The sequence below is a fragment of the Malania oleifera genome, chromosome 1 (genome assembly GCF_029873635.1).
Source record: "Malania oleifera isolate guangnan ecotype guangnan chromosome 1, ASM2987363v1, whole genome shotgun sequence".
In the NCBI taxonomy this organism is placed as follows: domain Eukaryota; kingdom Viridiplantae; phylum Streptophyta; class Magnoliopsida; order Santalales; family Ximeniaceae; genus Malania; species Malania oleifera.
In genome coordinates, this window is record NC_080417.1 from 66,101,197 (window position 1) to 66,107,196 (window position 6,000).

The 6,000-nt window shown below is 44.6% G+C and overlaps 1 pseudogene; it reads right to left on the minus strand.

The window, feature by feature from the left end:
* The window catches only part of LOC131166645 (uncharacterized), a 29,250-nt pseudogene that overhangs the window by 7,666 nt on the left and 15,584 nt on the right, over positions 1–6,000 (minus strand).

Sequence of the window (6,000 nt, forward strand, 5' to 3'; positions counted from 1 at the left end):
TAGTTTGGCATCACCAATCAAGTACATGGTCGCAGTATCCACCTTTGCTTGTTCTGAGGCCATCCTCACAACGCGAAAGTACTGCTTCAGATCAAACAAGAAGTTCTCTAACTCCTTGGCATCTTGGGCACCCCCATACATCCTAGGTTCTGGCACCTTGGTTTTGCTAACTCCCGGAGTGTTGGAGTTCCCTGTAGCAAGAATCATCACATTCATCTTTGCATCCAAATTTGCCATCCGGGCCTGCAAAGCTTCCACTGTGTGGCGAAAGTCCTTTGACAAGTCACCTAGCAAACATGTTTGATGTTTTTGGAGATCCCATCACCTCATCAACAAGTTCCCTCATCTGGGCCATCTCCGCGGCCATAGTGTTGGTTGTTGTCTCAACCTATGCTTCCAGCACGCTGATCCTCTCAATAGTGTTTGGTGCCATGGTCACTTACCAAAGCTTCCCAAATCCAACAACAAAGCCAATCGAATTAACGTAGCAACTCAACCTTGGGCTCTCACCAAGTGTCACCGACTTGGCTCTGATACCAAATGTCACGGTCCAACTATTTTCACACCATTGTGAAGGGCCGTGCGGCACTAGCTAAAGCACTCTTGCTTAACTAGCCAGCCTATCGTTTACCAACATTCATCCACGAAGCACTTTCATTAACATTCATTCAGATAGCAGCAGAAACAATAATCAATTCATGAAAGTCGTGGCAAGCAAGTAGTAACATTGAAGCAAACGTAATTCATTAACAAATCCTCCGTTGACTTGTTGTACTTAGCGAGGGAGGCAAGTAGGCTAAGCACGTTGACAATTGCTAGTGAGTTTTACAATGACCGATGAACACTCACCCTCCCCTAAAGAGGTTTTTATGTAATTATCATCCTGCCACTAGGAAACATCAAAGTGACCGAGGAGTCATACTGCCTTATTTCACTTGCAAAGACTCTACTAGTAGAAAATAACCCTACACTAGTATTTACACGATGGAAACCCATCCCAAGCACACAAGATAAGCGGTCACAGGCAAGCATAATCCCCTGAACAAGCTTAGCTCGTGACATTAGTGCATGACATGACACGACTTGTCATGACACGGCTCGACATGACACGACATGACATGAAACGACATGACATGGTTAGTGCATGGCCTAGTGTGTGTGGCTAGTACTTGACATTAGACGACATGACATGACACGGCTCGACATGACACAACTTGACATGACACGGCATGACATGGTTAGTGCACGGCCTAGTGTGTGTGGCTAGTACTTGACATGACACAACATGACATGGTTAGTGCATGTCCTAGTGTGTGTGTGGCTAGTACTTAACATGACATGGCATGACATGGTTAGTGCATGGCCAAGTGTGTGTGGCTAGTACTTGACATGACATGACATGACATGGTTAGTGCATGGCCTAGTGTGTGTGTGGCTAGTACTTGACATGACACGACATGACACGGCATGACATGGTTACTGCACGGCCTAGTGTGTGTGGCTAGTACTTGACATGACACGACACGACACCGCAAGACATGGTTAGTGCATGATATGGTTAGTGTATGGCCTAGTGTGCGTGGCTAGTACTTGACATGACACACCATGACATGGTTAGTGCATGTCCTAGTGTGTGTGTGGCTAGTACTTGACATGACACGGCATGACATGGTTAGTGCATGACTTAGTGTGTGTGGCTAGTACTTGACATGACACGACATGACATGGTTAGTGCATGGACTAGTGTGTGTGTGGCTTGTACTTGGCATGACACGACATGACATGAGACGACATGACATGACACATTCGACATGACACGACACCACATGACATGACATGACATGACACAGCATGACATGGTTAGTGCATGCCCTGGTGTGTGTGTGGCTAGTACTTCACATGACATGATACGACATGACATGACATGACACGGCTTGACATGACACGTCACGACATGACACAACATGACATGGTTAGTGCATGGCCTAGTGTGTGTGGCTAGTACTTGACATGACATAGCATGACATTGTTAGTGCATGGCCTAGTGTGTGTATGGCTAGTACTTGACACGACACGACACGACACAACATGGTTAGTGCATGGCCTAGTATGTGTGGCTAGTACTTGATATGACACGGCATGACATGGTTAGTGCATGGCCTAGTGTGTGTGGCTAGTGCATGACATGACATGGTATGACATGGTTAGTGCATGTCCTAGTGTGTGTGTGTGTGGCTAATACTTGACATGACACGGCTTGACATGACACGGCCTGACATTGTTAGTGCATGACATGACACGGCTCGACATGACATGGCGTGACATGGTTAGTGCATGACATGACACGACTTGACATGACACGCTCGACATGACATGGTTAGTGTATGACATAGTTAGTGCATGGCCTTGTGTGTGTGGCTAGTACTTGACACGAGATGGCGTGACATGACAAGGCTTGACATGACACAACTTCACATGACACAGCATGACATGATTAGTGCATGGCCTAGTATGTGTGGCTAGTACTTGACATGACACGACATGACGTGACACGACATGACATGGTTAGTGCGTGGCCTAGTGTGTGTGGCTAGTACTTGACATGACACGGCATGACATAGTTAGTGCATGGCCTAGTATGTGTGTGGCAACCCCCTTGGAAGGAAGCCATGATGCACCCTTCTTGAAGCCCCAACCATAAACAAAAAAAAACCGAACCAACCCGCGCGCCGTGCACCGCTGCCTTCCACGGGTTGTTTCTATCTTTCCTAGTGCAAAACCCAAGTAGAAATTACCCACAACCTCCAAATGGAACGTTCTACCTCCCAACAAATTTCATAATTTTTTGAATTTATTTGCTATTTTTCGTGAATTTTCCATTTTTTTATTTTAAAAATTAATAACAACTACACCGGAGCCTGGAAAATTTAGAAATTTTTTTTGGAGGTAGCCTTTGCTATTTCCTTGCCATGATAGGAAACTTCTCCCAAAAATTATGCTCTCCCTTCATAAAAACGAATCAAACCGCATGACATGCACACAAACTTCCTCGGAATTTTTCTTCACCTATTGGATTGCAAAACCAAAAAAAAAAAAGGTTACCCACGGTCTCAGAATATTACCCTCTACTTCTCCAAAAATTTTCATAATTTTATGAATTTTTTTGCTATTTTTCTTGAATTTTACCTATTTTTAATTCAAAAATTAATAACAATTACACCAGAACCCGGATAATTCCAAAAAAAATTTTCAAGGTAGCCTTTGTTATGCCCTTCCTATAATGGAAAACATCTCCTAAAAATATTGATAATTTCTTAAAAAAACCCCAGTATGACTCCTCGGACAAGTTGATGTTTCCTTGTGCCAGCCCCAAAATGGCATATAAAGCTCTTTAGGGGGGGGGGGGGGAGGTGCTCAAGCACTTGTCAATGGTGGGCTGGCCGCATGGCCCTTCGTTGACATGCTCTGGGCATCGTTGACATTCATGTTGTCATCGTTGGGTCATGCGGTTAACCAAATGCTTATCATTGACAACCATTCGTGGCCATGCGCGGATGTGTAGCGGGAATTGTTGACATTCAGATTTGTCATCGTTAGGCCATGTAATTCACCAAATGCTTATCGTTGACAACCATTCGTGGCCATGCGCGGATGTGTAGCGGGAATTGTTGACATTCGGATTTGCCATTGTTGGGCCATACAGTTAACCAAATGCTTATCGTTGACAACCATCTGTGGCCATGCGCGGATGTGTAGTGGAAATTGTTGACATTCGAATTTGTCATCATTGGGCCATGCGGTTAACCAAATGCTTATCGTTGACAACCATTCGTGGCCATGCGCAGATGTGTAGTGGGAATTGTTGACATTCAGATTTGTCATCGTTGGGCCATGCAGTTAACCAAATGCTTATCGTTGACAACCATTCATGGCCATGCACGGATGTGTAGTGAAAATTGTTGACATTCGAATTTGTCATCATTGGGCCATGCGGTTAACCAAATGCTTATCATTGACAACCATTCGTGCCCATGCACGGATGTGTAGCTCCGCTATTCTTCAAACATGTGGTGAAATATTGGGGTGTTTAAGAAAGCCTAATCAGTGATAGGGATGTTAGATTCACGGGGCGATTTTGGGGTGAACTCTTTCACTAGATGGTTCAAACCTTAATATGTCCACCAGCTATCACCCACAGACAGATGGTCAGACCAAACGTTTTAATGATATGGAGCACTACTTCACATGCTCACGAGTGGATCTAGAAGTGGATCGGGTAAATCTGGCAATGGTATGCCTGGTAGGGGATGTAAAAGTGTGGTGGAGAACTAAATGGAATGATATTCAGCACAATAGATGTGTTATCAACACATGGGAGGGGTTGAAACAGGCATTGAAGACTCAATTCTATCCCAAAAATGTGGAGTACATAGCAAAGTGCAAAGTAATGGAATTGCAACAGACCGGCTCAATAAGAAACTATGTACGAGAATACCAAGCCTTGATGTTGGACATTATAGACATGATCGAATCAAAAAAACTAATTCATTTTCTTCAGGGTTTGAAGAAATAGCCAAGGAATGAATTGCGTCGGCAAGGTGCTGGTGATCCCTCTTCTGCCCTCGCTGCTGCTGAACGGTTGGATGATTTTTCAGATAATTCTAGGAAGCGAAATTTCCCTGCGTACACCAATAATGATTCTAGGGCCACTAAAGTGTATAAGCCCACAAATGGGGGAAGGGATAGGGAGACAAATAGTTCTTGGAAAGATAAAATAGTGCCCATGGTTAAGGAGTGGAGGGGCGGACGAACGGGGGGTGGAGAGCGTTGACCGATCTCTTTTTTTCTTTGCATGGGACCACATCGAGTGGCAGAGTGCCCTGACCATAAGGCTTTGAATGCCATAAAGGCCCTTCGAGGGGAAACCGAAACCCCGACAGCAACCCCAGAAGAACAACCGAATATGGTGGGAGCATTGAGATTTTTGGGGGCATTAGAGCGTCAAGTAATTAACAAAAAGTCTCAAGAGACGGGACTAATGTATGTTGATCTACTTTTGAATGGAAAGAAAATCAAGGCCATGATTGATACAGGGGCCACCCATAATTTCATTACTGATTCTGAAGCTCAACGGTTAGAATTGCAAGTAGATAAGGATGTGGGCAAGTTGAAAGTTGTGAATTCTCAAGCGTTAACCACGGTGGGGGTGGCAGCTAAAGTGGCATGCCAAATGGGATCCTGGTCTGGAACAATTGATTTCACTGTGGAACCCCTTGACGACTTTGATGTGGTATTGGGGATGGATTTTCTTAAAGTGACGCACTCAATGCCGATCCCAGCTTCGGATTGTCTTGTGATAACGGGAAGTGCACCTTGTGCGGTCCCCGCAGGCTACAACAATTTCGATGAGAGCAAGTTACTTTCAGCCCTCCAATTCAAAAAGGGAGTAAAAAGGGGAGAATCTTCTTTCGTGGTTCTACCGATAGTCTCAGAAGATACAGAGGTAGGGAAATATCCACTTGAGATTAATGAAGTTTTAGAAGAGTTCAAGGAGATGATCCCGGAATAGCTTCCGAGGGTTTTACCACCTCGACGATAAATTGACCATGAAATTGAACTTTTTCCAAGAGTAAAGCCGCCAGCACGTGCCCCTTATCGAATGGGGTGATTGACCGGTTCTCTAAGTACGCAACTTCTGTACCTATCTCGAAGCCATGTTTAGCAGAGAAGATAGCTCATCTATTCTTCAAGCATGTGGTGAAATATTGGGATGTTCCAGAAAGCCTAATCAGCGATAGGGATGTTAGATTCACGGGGGGATTTTGGGGTGAACTCTTTCACTTGATGGGTTCAAACCTTAATTTTTTCACCAGCTATCACCCACAGACAGATGGTCAGACCGAACGTTTTAATGGGATGCTGGAAGAATACTTGCGACATTTTGTTCACTCCAATCAGAAGAATTGGGTTACTTTACTGGACACGGCACAATTCTGTTTC